The following is a 19,367-nucleotide window of genomic DNA, read 5'->3' as shown; positions in this document are numbered from 1 at the left end:
TTCTTTCACAATGTGGTTAAACAATAGCTTTTCCATGGGGCTTTTGATGGGAACTTCAGAAGAACTGCATTTCTTCCTGAAGACTGAGAACCACAGGGCAGGTTTCTCCACCAGTCTGAAGTGGTTGTGGCCACAGCTGTCCATATCAAGTTCTGGGTCCTGTCTGTGCTGCTTGGTCCAGGAAGAGCAATGTTGACAGGATGTAAACCCGAACATAGTGGGTTTATAGTGTCAAGAAGGAAGGATTTGTGAAGATACTAAAAGCTATTGAGCTGACTGACTTAAATAGGTGTTTCTATGATGTGTGAATTATTTCACTAAAGTTGTTTTTAAAAATGTCAAGAACTCTTATTTAATAGGACCTGTGGGTCTTAGACTGACTCCTGGAAGCCCTGTTAAGATCCTGCTTCAAGCTTTGTGAGCTTACAGGTAGTCCATCTTATATATAGTTTCTTTTTCCTATCAGCACGTTGTTCATATTTTTGAAGTTTGGTAGCCCTGGGAACAGTGGTAACTGGAGCATTGGTGTTGGTACTAGAGTGTTAAAAAGTGAAATGTCTTTGGGCTCTGTGCTTCCTGGTTTGTTGAATTTTAGCAACATCTGAGTCATCCCTTTGCCTCTGGTCTTGGAGGCCGTCCCCAGGGACTCTGTGTCCAACTGTGTTGATGGGAGCCTCATAAGCCCAGCAGAAACTAAGTGGCTGCATGTTGCTTGGACATTTATGATAAGAAAGTCATGAGGAGTGACACGATCGGGAAGTGAATGAATTGTTGTCCTTTCTTTAGCTAAGTATGTGCAGAGTGTTGATTTACTCAAAGCAAGAAGGGTTCTGAACGTCCTTAGGATTGTCCAAATATAATGAAATACCTGGTTCCCAGTGTGACTATTTTACTCTATAATTGAAAAGCAAAATTTGAGGGAGGAGCCAAGATGGTGAAACAGCATGAAAGCTTTTTGTGTGTCTCATGTCCATGAAATACAGCCAGACCAACACTGAACCATCCTAGAAAACTGATTGGAGGATTAAAACAATAATCTGCACAACCTGAACCACACAATTCATCAAGTATGCAGTGCAGAGAGCTGAACTTGGGGAGTGAGAAGCTGCGAAACATAAGGGAACCCCTTTTGCAGATAGAGAGAGGACGGAGACTGGGGGGGGAGCATACGGGAAAAGCACCCCTCCCCAAAAGCAGCTGGAGAGAAAGTGAAAAATTGGAAACAGCCGCAGGGACTAAACTAAAAAGGGAGAAAGGAGAAAGGAGAGAGTTTAAATTCCATTAAGACTGTAAACAAGGGGAGCACAAAGGCTGCAACTCTGCAGCTGGATACCTGGCGGTGCTCTGGTGGGAAAGACGAATCCCCAGGAACAGAATGGGGCCCAGAGGTTCTCGGGCCACATGGAGAAAAGTGGTTCCACTGCTGGAAGGACATTTGATGGAGACTGTTGAAGCCACTTGGTTCCAGCAGACCCCAGAAGGCGGCCACATTCACTGGTGCTGGGGCAAGGTCATTAAAGGGGAAGCCTGTAGCCAGATGTGTGTTGTGATTTTCCATAATCCCTGATACACTACTGCTACACTGTCTCACGAACGTTTTCTGGGGTGGGCTGGCACCTGGCCACAGTCTCAGGGCACGGGCAACAGCAGGGTCCAGTGGACGTTCCTGGGTGTAGCTGACATTGGGCCATTGCTCACTCAACCATTTCTCAGTGAGACCCTCCCGCAGAGGGGCGGAATGGGTCAAAGCTACAGTCCTTTGGAAGTAAGGGGCTAGGTAAAACAGCCACATCTGAGACAAAACTCAGGAGAGAGGTACTGCCTGGGGCCTGGTCACAGAGAGTGAAAAAGTGGGGAGTGGATGAGAGCTGAAGACGGAGGACCAGTGCGCGATTGCTGATCCGGGAGAACAGACTGGGTAGCTGGGTGGCACCATTTTCACAGCTCCCACGCAAGCGCATACACACCTATGAGCACCGCAACAATTCACCCCAGTAGGTTAGCAGCACAATCTAGTGGAGAGTGGAACTGTTACACTGAGCCCTGACCAACTGGGCCAACTTCACTCTTCAAGAGCACAAGCCTCACCACTGGCTTAATTTATGAACTATAAAGAGCTACATAGACTGACTTCTAGGGGAAAACAAAACAATTTCAGCCCTACTTCAATCTGTTGACAGGTTCATCTATTCAATTTTTTTCTTTTTTTCTTTTTCCTTTTTCTCTTTTATGATTCTTTTCTTTTTCTTGAATGCAGAAAGAGAAAAAATTCATTTTTATTTTCAATTTTTATTAAAAATATCTGTCTTTAATTTTTATTACTATATTTTTAAATTTTGTGTAAATTTTTTCAAATTCTACTTTACTTCCATCATTTTATTTTAGTCTACTTCAGTGTAATCACCTTTTCAAATTTTCAAACAATTTCCTTTTCTTTCTTTCTTTTTATTTTTTTCTCTTTTTCATTTCTTTTTCTTGAATTCAGAAAGAGAAAAACTTCATTTTTACTTTCAATCTCTTTTAAAAATATTTTTATTTAATTTTTATTACTATATTTTTGCTTTTATGTAAATTTTTTCAAATTCTATCTTACTCCCATCATTTTATTTTAGTCTACTACAGCGTATTCACTTTTTCAAATTTTCAAATGATTTCTTTTTTCTTTTCTTTTTTCCTTTTTTAATCTTTTTTTTCATTTCTTTTCTTTTTTCTTAAATACAGAAAATAAAAAATTTCATATTTGTAAAATTTTTATTGAAAATATTTTTCTTTAATTTTTTTATACTATATTATTTACTCTTGTGTATATTTTTTCAAATTCTATATTACCCCCATCATCTCATTTTAGTCTACTTCAGGGTATTCCATTTTTTCAAATTCTCAAACGATTTCCTTTTTTTTCCTCCCCCCCTTTATTTCTCTCTAACATGTCAAACCACTTTCAACACCCAGACCAAAACACACCTAGGATCTAGCTTCATCTATTTGATTTGTGTGTGTGTGTTTAATTTTAATGCTTTTTTAATTTTATTTTTTTTAATTTCAATTTTTCTACCTCATTAATTCCTTTTTTCCCTTCAAAATGACAAAACGAAGGAATTCACCCCAAAAGAAAGAGCACGAAGGAATGACAGCCAGGATTTAACCAACACAGATACAAGCAAGATGTCTGAACCATAATTTAGAATCATGATAATAGGAACACTAGCTGGAGTCAAAAATAGATTAGAATCCCTTTCTGCAGAGATAAAAGAAATAAAAAATAGCCAGAATGAAATTACAAATGGTATAAATGAGCTGCAATCATGGATGGATGCTGCAGTGGCAAGGATGGATGAGGCAGAACAGAGAAGCAGCGATATAGAGGACAAACTTATACAGAATAATGAGGCAGAAAAAAAGAGGGAGATTAAGGCAAAAGAGCACGATTTAAGAACTAGAGAAATCAGTGACTCATTAAAAAGGAACAACATCAAAATCATAGGGGTCCCAGAAGAGGAAGAGAAAGAAATAGGGGTAAAAGGGTTATATGAGCAAATCATAGTGGAAAACTTTCCTATCCTGGAGAAAGACACAGACATCAAAATCCAGGAAGCACAGAGGACCTCCATTGGATTCAATAAAAACCGACCATCAATAAGGCATATCACAAAATATTCAGGCAAGGAGAGAATCATGAAAGCAGCAAGGGAAAAAAAGTTCCTAACCTATAAGGGAAGATACTTCATGTTTGCAGCAGACCTATCCACAGAAACTTGGCAGGCCAGAAAGGAGTGGTGGGATATATTCAGTGTGCTGATTCAGAAAAATATGCAGCCAAGAATTCTTTATTCAGCAAGGCTGTCATTCAAAATAGAAGGAGAAATAAAAAGGTTCCCAGACAAAAAAAATTAAAGGAGTTTGTGACCACTAAACCAGCCCTGCAAGAAATTTTAAGGGTAACTTTCTGAAGGGAGAAAAGATGAAAAAATATATATAAAAATAAATAAATACCAAAAATAGCAAAACATTAGAAAGGACCAGAGAACATCACCAGGAACTCCAACTCTACAAGCATCATAAGGGCAATAAATTCATATCTTTCAGTACTCACTCTAAACGTCAATGGACTCAATGCTCCAATCAAAAGACATAGGGTAACAGAATGGATAAGAAAACAAGATCCATGTATATGCTGTTTACAAGAGATACACATTAGACCTAAAGACACCTTCAGATTGAAAGTAAGGGGATGGAGAACCATCTATCATGCTAATGGTTAACAAAAGAAAGCTGGAGTAGCCATACTTATATCAGACAATTTATACTTTAAAATAAAGACTGTATCAAGAGATGCAGAAGAGCATTATATCATAATCAAGGAGTGTATCCACCAAGAAGACCTCACAATTGTAAACACTTATGTGCTAAATGTGTCAGCGCCTAAATATATAAATCAATTAATCACAAACATAAAGAAACTCATTGATAGTAATACCATAATAGTAGGAGACTTCAACACCCCACTCACAGAATGGACAGATCATCTAATCAAAAAATCAACAAGGAAACAATGGCTTTGAATGACACACTGGACCAGATGGACTTAACAGGTATATTCAGAACATTTCATCCTAAAGCAGCAGAATGTACATTCTTCTCCAGTGCACATGGAACGTTCTCCAGAATAGACCATATACTGGGACACAAATCAGTCATAGGTAAGTACAAAAAGTTCGAGATCATACCGTGCATATTTTCAGACCACAATGCTATGAAACTTGAAATCAACCACAAGAAAAAATTTGGAAAGGTAACAAATATTTGGAGACTGAAGAACATCCTACTAAGGAATGAATGGACTAACCAAGCAGTTAAAGAGTAAATTAAAAAGTATATGGAAGTCAATGAAAATGATAACACCACAACCCAAAACATCTGGGATGCAGCAAACGTGGTCATAAGAAGAAAGTATATAGCAACCCAGGCCTTCCTACAGAAGGAAGAAAGATCTCAAGTACACAACCTAACTTTATGCCTCAAGGAGCTGGAAAAAGAACAGCAAATAAAACCCCAAACCAGGAGAAGACAGAAAATAATAAAGATTAGAGCAGAAATTCATTCCATTGAAACAAAAAAAAAAAAAAAAAAAAAACACCAGTAGAACAGATCAATGAAACCAGAAGCTGGTTCTTTGAAAGAATTAACAAAATTGATAAACCACCAGCCAGTTTGATGAAGAAAAAGGAAAGGACCCAAATAAATAAAATCAAGAATGAAAGAGATCACAACCAACACAGCAGAAATACCAAAAATAATAAGAAAATATTATGAGCAATTATTTGCCAATAAAATGGGTAATCTGGAAGAAATGGACAAATTCTTAGAAACATATACACTACCAAAACTTAAACAAGAAGAAACAGAAAAGTTGAACAGACCCGTAACCAGTAATGGAATCAAATTTGTACCTGAAAATCTCCCCTAAAAAAACAAGAGTCCAGGGCCAGATGGCTTTCTAGGGGAATTCTACCAAATATTTAAAGAAGAGTTAATACCTATTTTCTTGAAGCTGTTCCAAAATAGAAATGGAAGGAAACTTCCAAACTCATTCTATGAAGTCAGCATTACCTTGATTCCAAAACCAGAAAAACACCCCACTAAAAAGGAGAACTAAAGACCAATTTCCCTGATGAACATGGATGCAAAAGTCCTCAAGATATTAGCCAACCGGATCCAACAATACATTAAAAGAATTATTCACCATGGCCAAATGGGATTTATACCTGGGATGCAGGGCTGGTTCAATATCCGCAAAAACAATTAACGTGATTCATCATATCAATAAAAGAAAGGACAAGAATCACATGATCCTCTCAAGAGATACAGAGAAAGCATTTGACCAAACACAGCATCCTTTCTTGATAAAAACCCTTAAGAAAGTAGGGATAGAAGAATCATACCTCGAGATCATAAAGCCATTTATGAATGCCCCAACACTAATATCATCCTCAGTGGGGAAAAACTGAGAGCTTTTCCCCTAAGGTCAGGAAGAAGACAGGGATGTCCACTCTCACCACCATTATTCAACACAGTATTGGAAGTCTTAGCCTCTGCAGTCAGACAACACAAAGAAATAAAAGACATCCAAATTGGCCAGGAGGAGGTCAAACATTCGCTCTTCGCAGATGACACGATACTCTATATGGAAAACCCAAAAGATTCCACCAAAAAACTGCTAGAACTGATCCATGAATTCAGCAAAGTGGCAGGATATAAAATCAATGCACAGGAATCGGTTGCATTCCTATACACCAACAATGAAGCAAGAGAAAGAGAAATCAAGGAATCGATCCCATTTACAGTTGCACAAAAAACCATAAAATACCTAGGAATAAATCTAACCAAAGAGATGAAAAATCTATATGCTGAAAACTATAGAAAGCTTATGAAAGACATTGAAGATGACACACACAAAAAGAAAAAGATTCCATGTTCCTGGATAGGAAGAACAAATATTGTTAAAATGTCGATACTACCCAAAGCAATCTACATATTCAATGCAATACCTATCAAAATGACACCAGCATTCTTCACAGAGCCACAACAAACCATACCACAATTTGAATGGAACCAGAAAAGACCCCGAATAGCCAAAGCAATCTTGAAAAAGAAAACCAAAGCGGGAGGCATCACAAGCCCAGACTTCAAGTTGTATTACAAAGCTGTAATCGTGAAGACAGTATGGTACTGGCACAAGAACAGACACTCAGATCAATGGAACAGAATAGAGAACCCAGAAATGGACCCACAAACGTATGGCCAACTAATCTTTGACAAAGCAGGAAAGACTATCCAATGGAATAAAGACAGTCTCTTCAGCAAGTGGTGCTGGGAAAACTGGACAGCGACATGCAGAAGAATGAACCTGGACCACTTTCTTACACCATACACAAAAATAAACTCAAAATTGGTAAAAGACCTCAGTGTAAGACAGGAAGCCATCAAAATCCTCGAGGAGAAAGCAGGCAAAAACCTCTTTGATCTTGGCCGCAGCAACTTCTTACTCCACACGTCTCTGGAGGCAAGGGAAACAAAAGCAGAAACGAACTACTGGGACCTCATCAAAATAAAAAGCTTCTGCATAGCGAAGGAAACAATCAGCAAAACTAAAAGGCAACCAACAAAATGAGAGAAGATATTTGCAAGTGACATATCAGATAAAGGGTTAGTATCCAAAATCTATAAAGAACTTATATCAAACTCAACACCCAAAAAAAACAAAGAATCCAGTGAAGAAATGGGTGAAAGATGTGAATAGACACTTGTCCAAGGAAGACATCCAGATGGCCAACTGACACGTGAAAAAATGCTCATCACTCCTCATCAAGGAAATACAAATTAAAACCACAAAGAGATACGACCTGACGCCTGTCAGAATGGCTAACATGAACAACTTAGGCAACAACAGATGTTGGCGAGGATGTGGAGAAAGAGGATCTCTCTTGCATTGTTGTTGGGAATGCAAGCTGGTGCGGTCACTCTGGAAAACAGTATGGAGGTTCCTCAAAAAACTAAAAATGGAACTACCCTACGACCCAGCAATTGCACTACTAGGCATTTATCCGTGGGATACAGGTGTGCTGTTTCAAAGGGACACATGCACCCCTATGTTTATAGCAGCACTATCAACAATAGCCAAAGTATGGAAAGAGCCCAAATGTCCATCGATGAATGAATGGATAAAGAAGAGGTGGTATTTGTGTACAATGGAGTATTACTCAGCAATCAAAAAGAATGAAATCTTGCCATTTGCAACTACGTGGATGGAAGGGTATTATGCTAAGTGAAATTAGTCAGAGAAAGACAAAAATCATATGACTTCACTCATATGAGGACTTTAAGAGACAACACAGATGAACGTGAGGAAAGGGAAACAAAAATAATATAAAAAAGGGAGGGGGACAAAACAGAAGAGACTTATAAATATGGAGAACAAACTGAGGGTTTCTGGAAGGGTTGTGGGAGTGAGGATGGGCCAAATAGGTAAGGGGCACTATGGAATCTACTCCTGAAATCATTGTTTCACTATATGCTAACTAATTTGGATGTAAATTTAAAAAAATAAGTAATAAAAAAAAAACCCCATAACCACCAATGAAAAAAGAAAAGAAAAGCAAAACTTGTACCCCTATGAGAGTGAGAGAGGCCGACAGACAGACAGGGAACACATAGAGATAAGTAGATTTCTTTAGATTGGCATGTACCAGATCCTTAGAGCAGGATCTGGAAAGTCTCAGTAGTCAGGAATAACCCTTGCATTAAGGCAGAATCATTCCACATGAATGCCTCCCATCTAGATAGAATTGATTCTATTTGTTTTGAGACCATGAAGGAGGAAAATTCTTGATCGTCTTTATGAGAATTTTCCCGCTGTACCTAGGCTGCTTCTCACAGATTGGTTCAGCTCTCTCTCCCTACCTCATCTCTGAATTCTTCCATTAACTAACTTGTCTTGCATTTCCCACCTCCACCTACTCATGGCCATTGACTATGAGAACCTAGTGTTATTGGCCCCATTGGATCTAATCGAGTTCAGCGTCACCTACCGATATCAGCAGCCAGACAGCTGCCAGATGCACCAAGAGTGCCCACAGCCGAAGATTTTTTACCTTCGTGACAAGATGGCCTCTGTCTTTGGTGCATTTGAGCCCCATGACCAACCGTTGTGCTGACAGCTACTTCTTTCTTTCAGACAATGGCTAGTCAAAGACAGTGGGTGTCTACTTTCCACCATTACACATTTTTGTGACCTCATCTCTGAGAGCTGAAGATTAAAATGTTATAGATTTCAGAGGCTACTTTCTAGACAGGTTCCTTTGCACAAAATTAAGCATGGTATGTGAATTAGTGTGAGTTGCATTGTGAGTGTTTTGCTCCTAAAATGCTTCTAAGTCTGGTTTTTGTAGAATGAGATGTATTCTGTTGTTTTGGTGACCATAGCCAAGAATTTTATATTCTTTGAGAGATCATTTTTCAGAGTTGCTATTGATTGATTTTGGCACAATACCATGAAATAGAAACATGAATTCCTTTCATTGGCTATTTGGAGATGTGTGTTCAGGTAACTTAAAATCCCACAGATATTACCAAAATATACATGATCACCTGATTGTGCGAATCTTTGTGTACCTCAGAAATCTGACATTTTGAACTGTGGTTCAGAATCAAAGCGAATATTGAAAGAAAACATCAAAATGTGAACCATAATATGTAATTTATTTTTGGAAAAATAATCCCATATTATTATAATAGCAGTTGCCCATCTCTCTCAGATATATCTGTATCGGTAAACATCTTTCTCTAGAACAATCTCATTTCTATCTCTAGTACATTTTGTGTTTTACTTCCTCCCATTCTTCCATGAATTTTGGGCATAGTTTGGAGATATTCCGAAGGATTTTATCCAGGTATTTTGTGAAATACAATAGAAGTCATTGACTTCTTATCTACTATAAATTTGCATTTTCTTAATTTTTCTATTTTACTTTGGCTTACAAATTCTTACTATTAAAACAGAGTTGCAATATGTTTGTAAGCAAAATAAAATTTCTCAGTGTTGCCTATTACATCTTTCCTACAGCTTCAGTGTCGTATAATTTGTATAGAATAACAACACCTTTTTAAAGAATACAGTTTGTCGATATTTGACATATGTAGGCAGCAATGAAACCATGGCCACAGTGATAGAAAACACAGTCATCACCCCACAAGTTTGTTCCTGCTCCTTTGTAAGCCATCTGTCCTCTTGCTCTTCCATGAGGAGACATTTGAGAGGTGTGCTTATAACCTCCTGGAAGCTGGTAGAGGGTTTATAAAGATGATTCTTTGTGACAGATATATTGTAAACATCTTTAAGATTCCTCATCATCTCCGATATTATTTCAGCCTGTCCATATTTTGTCTGACCATTTCCCTCTTGGCTCTGATGTGTTTGAAATTCTGTGGAAACATAACATTATTACTGCATCCATGGGAACTTGTGCTTGTCTAATTTACCTCTGGAGAGCTGTTTTTGCTGCGAGTTTACTAAAGTACCTTATACATAGACTTGTAATCATAAGTAAGCAGAAAATTTTATAGTCACTGGACCTTTTATATGCACTCAGTATTACAGATTTCCCTCTAATACGTTCAATTTCCATTATCATTTAGATCAAAATATGTTAAAATTTCTGTAGAAATGTCTTCTTTGACCTATATGGACTTTTTAAAAAATTCAACTATAATTAACATACAGTGTAATATCAGTTTCAGGTGTTCCACATGGTTCAGTGATTTCATGCATTTCTCAGTGCTCATCACAAGTGTATTCTTGATCTACTTGACCTCTTTCACCCATCCCCCCACCCAACTCCACTCTAATCCATGTCTTTTTGAGAAACTTGTTGTTTAATCTCATGTTTTTTTTGTCATTCTCCAACTAAGAACTTTTTGTTCTTGATGTCTAGTTTGAGTCATTTGTGGTCTGAGAACCTACTTCCTATGATTTTATTTACTTTGTTCAGATCTTGCTGTGACATCTCAAGTACCTGCTATAATTTTATAATGTCTTCAGGGAATGACTCTGTTCAAGAAACACTTTCTGCACTTTCTGGAAACGTTTGTTTTCATTTCTGTTGTTGCTTGTGTGTTTTCTCTAGCCATCTCCCCCTTCCTTTCTGATTTGAAAACCTTTGTTGTTGGTGATGTGGGAAAAGTCATAGGACCTGATTTGATAAAATTGTTTGTCAGTTCAGGAAATAGCCAAATGAAGAAAACGTTTCTCCCGTGTTTCTCGTGGGTCAGAGGCATCTTGTAGTCCAAAGATTTTGCCTTTACTTTTGTTTTGTCTGATACTCTGAAACAATTTGTGGTTCTGGAGTTTATTGTGGCTATTGGACTTGACAAAAAATAATTGGAAGTAAATGGTGCATTGGTTATTAAATTAAAATAAGTCTGCCATTTCCATTATTGAAGATTAGTAGTTTGGTATCTGTTTAATAGAATGGAAACATAGCTTTTGGTAAAAAATAAGATATCTACTTTAATTCTCTTCCTTAGAAATGGTTGTTGAAATATCAGCAAGTAGAAAGGAAATTCTTTCTATAGCTTATTCTACTTCTAAGATTTTAGTATGCTAGGCCTTGGCTACATTTTTCTAGAGTGTTTCCTGAGACAGAGGAAATAAAAACAAAATTAAACTATTGGGGCTATATCAAAATAAATCACTCCTGCTCAGCGATGGAAACAATCAACAAAACTGAAAAGCAACTTACTAAATGGGAGAAGTTATTTGCAAATGACATAGCTGATAAAGGGTTAGTACCCAAAATATACGAAGAAATTATACAACTCAACAGCCCGAAAACAAATAGTACAATTTACAAATGGGCCAGTCACAAACACACATTTCCACGAAGGAGACATTCAGATGGCCAACAGATACATGAAAAGATGTTCAAGATCATTCATGGTCAGGGAAAGGCAAATCAAAACTACCACATGATATCACATTACACCTGTCAGAATGGCTAAAATCAATAAGACAGGAAAAAAAACTAGTGTTGGAGAGAATGTGGAGAAAAAGGAACCCTCATGCACTTTTGCTGGGAATGCAAATTGCTATTGCCATTTTGAAAAACAGTATGGAATTTCCTCAGATAATTGAAAATAGAATTAATTTGTGATTCAGTAACTGCACTACTGGGTATCTGCCCAAAGAATACAAAAAAAACTACTTATAAAAGATATATGCATCCCTGTGGCGGAAAAGCTTAGGAATCCCCTGGGCTTACACCAATGGGTTAACAAGTCACAAAGAAATACAAAGTCAATATAATGCTCGCACCCAAGTTTGGGTAAACCAGATTGGCATTCCAAGAATAGGGGGGTGCAAAGACAGCCCACAATAGGGAGGGGGTGCTGAGCCCCCCAAAATAGAGAGAGGCAATGTCCTGAAATAGAAATGGTGCAAAGGTGCCCAATTCACAGGAATAACAAGTTTAGATATTCAGGGTGAAACCACCTCAAATTTAGTACCATAGCAGAAAGCTGCTTTTATAGGAGAATAGGGCCAGGGGAGGCAAATTGGTGAATTGGACTTCAGACCACTGCACTGCAGGCAAAGCAGCCCAGAATGGAGATGGTTAACAAAAGAAAAGATGGCTTATTAACCCTGAGGTTATTCCCCCTATCTGTCTCATCCCCTAGGCTGGCAAAGATAAATAGGCACGGCGCCTCCTGTCTGCTGTTAACAGCCATCTACCCATCTGCCCGGTGCCTGGATTTTGTTTTATATTGACCCAAACCCCAAACACTGTATATCTTCAAAATCCCCTTTTCCCTGTCATATCCACAAGTTAATGTTCCTAGTTTCTTTGACTCTTTGTACACACCCATCACGTTTGCAAGCCTTCTGATCTGAATAAATATGGGGCAAGGACCCTTATTCAGTGCTCTTGTCTTTTTCCTGGACATTAGCCATCTCTCGTTTGAATCCTGCATCCGCTCTTTTGCTGGCCAAAAGAGAACTTTAGACTTAGAGTCTATGACACACCCCTATGTTTACTGCAGCGTTATTTATGATAGCCAAATTGTGGCAGCAGCCCAAGTGTCCATCCATAGATAAGTGGATGAAGAAGAGGTGATATATCCATTAACACACATACACACACACTAGAATATTACTCAGCCATAAAAAGGAAGGATATCTTGCCATGTGCAACAACATGGATAGATATAGAGGATATAATGCTAAGTTAAAGGTACATACCATATGATTTCACTTATATGTGGAATTTAAGAAACAGAACAAATGAGCAAAGGGGGGAAAAAGAGAGAGATGAACCAAGAAAGAGATTCCTAACTTTAGAGAACAAAGTGATGGTTACCAGAGGGGAGAAGAGTGGGTGGATGGGAGAAATAGGTGATGAGGATTAAAGAGTACACTTACCATGATAAGCCCTGAGTAATGTACAGCATTGTTGAATCCCAATATGTGTACCCGAATTGAACATAACACTGTATATTAACTATATTAGAATTGCAACACTTAAAAAATAATTTATTTTGCTGAACCACACCTTTATTATAATACCACATTCGATTATGATTTTGACTTTTTGTCACGAACTATACTTTTATAAAAAATATCGTTTCTACATCAAATTTAATTTTCTTTATCCCTCTTCTAGGTAAAGAGTCGAATATATGAAGGTAAGATTTCAGGCTTCTATTTTCCTTGTAATCTATTCTTTTTAAATCTCTTTTTTGGGGCGCCTGGGTGGCTCAGTCGGTTGGGCGTCCGACTTCAACCAGGTCACGATCTCGCGGTCCGGGAGTTCGAGCCCCGCGTCAGGCTCTGGGCTGATGGCTGATGGCTCAGAGCCTGGAGCCTGTTTCTGATTCTGTGTCTCCCTCTCTCTCTCTGCCCCTCCCCCGTTCACGCTCTGTCTCTGTTCCAAAAATAAATAAACGTTGAAAAAAAATTAAAAAAAAAATAAATCTCTTTTTAAAAGATTCAAAATCCTGACGTGGGCTCGATGTCACAAACCATGAGGTCATGACCTGAGCCAAAATCAAGGGTCGGATGCTCAACCGACTGAGCCACCCAGGTGCTCTGTAATCTTTTCTTAATACAGCTGTTCACTGTGGTTTCTAATTCCGCTAGAAGTAAAGACATTGACTTATCAGGTATAGTTAGCCCCTTAACTAGTTAGCCCCTTAGCCTTCTTGTTTGCATCCTAAGTGACAACACAGATTGAGTAGCCACCAACTGAGACAGGTGACCAAGTAGAGGAAAAAATCGGACAATTAGAGAGAAGCAGATGAGTTTACCTCTGGTCAGAAATGTTTAAGAATCCAGTGGCAGGAGTATATTGGCGTGACCTGCCTACTGGGGGAAATGCACAGATTAAGGCACTATCTGAGCCTGTCAAGAAGCTCAAGGCTTAGAGAAGAAGTCAGATATTGCCAGGCCACGTGTGTGTCACTAGAGAGGTTTAAAACATGTGTTACAAGTCCTGGGTGGAGAGAGCCTCTAATGCCAGTGGAGAGTGAGTGGAAGTGAACAAGATGCAAAATGGGGCTAATGGATTGTGTATAGGCTTCACGGACTGTGCTGATTAAGGGATTTGGCACATAGTGGGTCCTCACATGCTGGCGTTGCTATGGGGAATATAGCACTGCTGGTATAGAGAATGGCAACCTCAGGGCATCAGAGCTCTCCCATTGTACAAATAGCAGGTAAGTTTGCAGTTTGGGACCAAACAATAGAATTCAATGCCTGAAGATTCTGGAGTGCTGGGCCCTGTTCTAGGTGCTGTCCATGTGCTATCCACCTGTAAGGTGAGTGTTTCCTACATGGTGTTTACCAGTGATGCAGGTGGTAACCTTTGCATCTTGGGCTTTCACCATCTTGTGATTTGGGGAGTTATCCAGGGTTCTAGCTACTAAGTAGTAAAGTTGACATTTTACCCAACTGTGTTTGATTCCAAGGCCATATCCACCTGAGTGAGCATCCCACCCTGGTTCTCATGGATGGGACCCTGTGGAGCAGCAGAAAGATATTGGAGGCCTCTGAGGGCCAAAAAGTGACATTTAGAATACTTTGTCTCTCAGTATTTGTTTAAATGTTTATTTACTTATTTTGAGAGAGAGAGAGTGTGTGCATGAGTGGTTGAGGGGCAGAGAGAGAGGGAGAGAGAGAGAATCCCAAGCAGCCTCCATGCTTTCAGTACAGAGCCTCACATGGGGCTCAATCTCACCAACCGTGAGATCATGACCTGAGCCAAAATTAACTGATTAGGCGCTCAGGCGCCCGCTCTCTTGTTATTGTTATTTTTATTGTTATTGTTATTGTTATTTATTTATTTATCTATATATCTATTTAAAGGATTTATTTAATTTTGAGAGAGAGTGAGAGTGCAAGTGAGGAGGGGGCAGAGGGAGAGGAGGACAGAAGATCTGAAACAGGCTCTGTGTTGACAGCAGCGAGCCTGATATGGGGCTTGAACTCATGAGCGGTAAGATGATGACCTGTGCTAAAGTTGGATCTCAACTGACTGAGTCACCCAGGTGCTCCTTTCATTATTTTTAAAGGTTGGGTGAAAGTGGGGGGAAAACGTGGAAGAAATTAGGCAGGTTATTTTTTCTTTTTGACTTTTTTTAAAAAGTAATTGCACTGACTTGTTTATTTGATCATGAAGGACAGAATATAAGTATGTAGGATGCTTGATTAATCTCCATTTCTCCTCTGGTGATGTCAGAGCAATTTGAGCTGTTCATATATTCTAAGAAGAATGTTGCTTAATGATGGGATATTAGGAAACACCTGGGTGGCTCAGTCGGTTGTGTATCTGACTTTTGATTTTGGCTCAGGAAATGATCGCAGGGTCATGGGATCGAACCATGCCTCGGACTCCGCACTGAGCCTGGAATACGCTTAAGATTCTCTCTCTCTCCATACCTTTCACCCGCTCATGTGTTCTTTCTCTCTAAAAGAAAAAGAAAGAGGAGAGATATATAGAGAGAAACAGAGAGAGGGAGAGAGAGAGGAAGAAGGAAAGAATGAGAGAAGGAAAAATAAAGTGCCACTAACTAAAACTTGCTTTCTTCAGGGACCACAGTAATGCCAAAATGTTATATGTGACCACAGTGCCAGATCATATGCCTTTGCTGTTGACACAATGGGTGGTTTGATTTTCCTGTTTTGGTACTAATCCTGAGAGATTGCTCTTTTATCTTTTTGGTTAATTTAGATCAAATATCTGAGAAGATTAAGTACTACATGAAGGAAAATGCAAAACACGCAGAAAAAAATGTCCATTTGTGAATAGAAGGTATAACCATCCTCCCCCCTTTTTTCATTTTCATGATTTCACCTGGAATTGTGTTCACTTCTGGTTCACTGATTTTGCCATCTCCTCTTTCATCCTGATGTCCCATTTCATTCCATTGTCTACCAGGCTAAATTCAACGCAATCATCACACATGTAAAATACCACATTCTTTATTTCTGTAATGACTTACCCACCAAAGATAAGTTTTTATGTCAACGTAGTTAATATTTTTGAATTCTCGGGGCGCCTGGGTGGCGCAGTCGGTTAAGCGGCCGACTTCAGCCAGGTCACGATCTCGCGGTCCGTGAGTTCGAGCCCCGCGTCGGGCTCTGGGCTGATGGCTCAGAGCCTGGAGCCTGCTTCCGATTCTGTGTCTCCCTCTCTCTCTGCCCCTCCCCTGTTCATGCTCTGTCTCTCTCTGTCCCAAAAATAAATAAAAAACGTTGAAAAAAAAATTAAAAAAATATTTTTGAATTCTGAATCCTTTATTACATATTTGTGTAGATCAATGGAGTGAAGAAATGTGCTCAAGAAACCATGTGGCAAAATAAGCTTCCCTCTTACAAAGCACATAGATGTAAGATAAAAATCCCTTCTTTGTCCTGGGGCACCTGGGTGGCTCAGTTGGTTAAACATCCAACTCTTGGTTTCAGCTCAGGTCATGTTCTCATGTTTTGTGAGTTTGAGTCCTGCATCAGGCTTCGTGCTGATGGTGGGGGCCTGCTTGGGATTCTCTCCCTCTGTCTCTCTTTGCCCTTCCCCTGCTCACTCTCTCTTTCAAAAAATAAATAAACAATATTAAAATACCTTCTTTGTCCTTTAAAAATGGAAGTAAAAGTAATGAGTAAGTATTCCTGATGACTATGTGTTTTGTTGAAGAATAACAGTGAGACACTTGAGTGCACTAATGAATTTTTTAATAAAATCATTCCAAGTGCACACGCTTCATTGCAATCTGAGAGAAATCAGAATGTCAAGAATTGGGACTTCCTGAGTGATCATAATTTGACGTTTGCGCCCTTTTGGTCATTGGGTGAATTGAGCCCCTCAACCCTCCATGCTGTTCACTACTGTTTCAAGCAGTAACACTATAGTACCTCTTTTATTTAGGAGTTAGGCAGCATTTGTTTTCATAACCCTGGATTAATTTTTATATCATTCAGTGCTGCTGGGAGAGAGCACTAGAGGTTTCTTGCCATGTCGAATGGTTCTGTTCCTCTTAATGCAGAGCAGAGAATTTTGAGAGAATCTGGTGACAATATTTCTCTTCCATAAAGAAAAGTCATTCATTGGAGCTGTTTGGCTTGAAATATTTTACACTTTCTTCGCTTTTTCATTGTCATCCAGTCACAGTTCCATTGACTGGAAACCAAGATAGTTGCTGTGAAACATTTACATCTTCCGCTGTTCTCTTCATCCTTCATTTCTTTATGTGTCTGTCTTTTCTCTTTGGCCCAAACTGGATCGACTGTTTTTAATCATACAGGGGCTAACTGTGGGGTATGTTCTATTGACAGTGCTTCTTTGTACACGTTTGGTTTCTATCCTACTTGCAAATCAGGGAAAGGAAAAATCTACAAAGAACTTGAAAGGTGCTATTTTAGTAAACACTTCAGAAGTTTCAGAAGTAAATTCCCTCTATTTCCTGCAGGATTTCCATTGTACACTTTAGCTTTGAAGAAAAACAAATCTCTCATGTCTTAGAATATTTGATTTATATGTTATCTACTGAGTGATCTTCTTCTTGGGAAGAAGTCACTAGAAAGAATGTTTTGTTCAGGTTCACCTCTCTCTTTACGAAGTTCATACCAGCGAAGTGAAATCGAAGTCTGAAGAAACAGGCTGTGCAGAAAGAAAATGCTCAAGTTAAGATCCACAAGAATCAGGTAAAAAAAAATTACTATCAAATGTTATATGAATCAGAAATGAACATCATTATGTTCCTTTTGAGTTTCTCTTCTTTAACTGGTAAAATACATGCATTAGAAAGTTTCCCATCATAAATATTTAAGTGTACATTTTAGTAGTGGTAAGTACATTCACGTTCTTCTATAGTCACTCCATCTTTCTCAAATCTGTCTTAAAGTCAGGAGATACTGGTGCATGCATCAAGGGTTTAATGCAGGGAGTCTTGACGTCTCATAAATGTAACCTGGAAGAGGTGTTGCTTGGAGGGAAGAAAACTGCACTTGATAGAATGAGTTTGGTCTGGGAAGGTAAAAAGTGGCTTCCTGCCTTGGGAATCCTGTCCTTTCTCCTCTCCCCCTTCATGGCCACACTCGTAGTAACAGGTGCACACACTCAAGTACACTGTTGGGTTTTTTTTGTTAATTTTTAAGGTTTATTTATTTTTGAGAGAGAGACAGAATGCAAGTGGGTTAGGGGCAGAGAGAGAGAGGGAGATACAGAATCCGAAGCAGGCTCCAGGCTCTGAGCTGTCAGCACTGAGCCCGATGCAGGGTTCGAACTCACGAGCCATGAGATCATGACCTGAGCTGAAGTCGGATGCTCAACCGATTGAGCCACCAAGGCGTCCCTCAGGTACACTGTTTTATGCTTGACAGACAGCAAAAGGGAACTGGGGGACAACTTTGATGCACTTAAGTGTGGGAAAGGGTCAAAGGATGCCAAGTGGGACACACTGCAGAAAAATGTAGACGTTTGTGTTGGAATGTGTGGACAAAGACAGAAGCTCACAGGAGAGTAAGACTTTCAGGAATTAATTGTTACAAACACTGTTGTAAGAACAAATGTGTCAGGAAGTGGGGATAATTTTCTTTCTTTGAGGACATTTAACACCAACACTTTTATTGTAGTAATCATTAAAAATTGTGTTTCTCCCTTCTGCCTTGATTTCTGTGATCTGCACCTTCCTTCACTTTGTGGAAATCTCAGGGTTTATTTTCATTGTCCTTTACATTTCAGTCCCATCGTAGCGACATGACTGCCATATGTATATATTTTATTGTTAAACTCTAGACATTGGGTAGGAAATATTGGGAGGAGAATTCAGGTGTACTGTGATGGTATCCTGCTGCAAATAAGATGGGAGTTTATGTCTAGCAGGAGATCAGGGGTGCCGGCATTACTGCATCCTGTGAACTCAGTTTTCCTTCCTTTCACTCTTTTCCCTTCCTAACCTTTCCCTGCATTCCTTTTCAAGGAGACAATATTCTGAAGGTGGGCAATTCACATCACTTTCTTTTCGTCAGTGTATTTTGCATTCTTCTCAACTGGTGTCTTTGAGGCAGGTGGCAGGAGTTCCCTCGTGAACTGTAGAAGTGTCCAGTAGGTCATTGTACAGTGTGAATAACACCATGTCCAAGAAAGATGTCTCTATGGCCTTGATTGTGCTTCCAGGTTCCATGCCAAGGGAGCCTGAACCGCTTCTGGACCCCAGGCGTGTGGTGTTGTCAGACTTTGGTATTGGGTCCACATGGGGAGAGAGCCTTACTAGGGTTAGGGTTCGATCCCTGGATGTCACCAGGGCTGAAGCGACTCCAGTCT

General features: G+C 39.3%; 1 long non-coding RNA gene across 1 annotated transcript in view; it reads left to right on the top strand.

Moving 5' to 3' along the window:
- Positions 1–17,103: 17,103 nt before the first annotated feature.
- The window catches only part of LOC147574629 (uncharacterized), a 51,640-nt gene continuing 49,376 nt past the window's right edge, over positions 17,104–19,367 (top strand). The window contains exon 1 of the long non-coding RNA XR_015243354.1: positions 17,104–17,746. This is a non-coding gene — a long non-coding RNA (uncharacterized LOC147574629). The remainder of the gene's footprint in view (positions 17,747–19,367) is intronic.

The sequence above is a fragment of the Puma concolor genome, chromosome D4 (assembly GCF_028749965.1).
Source record: "Puma concolor isolate L17-30 chromosome D4, mPumCon1.1.hap2, whole genome shotgun sequence".
Taxonomy (NCBI): Eukaryota; Metazoa; Chordata; class Mammalia; order Carnivora; family Felidae; genus Puma; species Puma concolor.
Note: the sequence above shows the minus strand (reverse complement) of the source record. Positions and strands in the feature narration are given on the sequence as shown.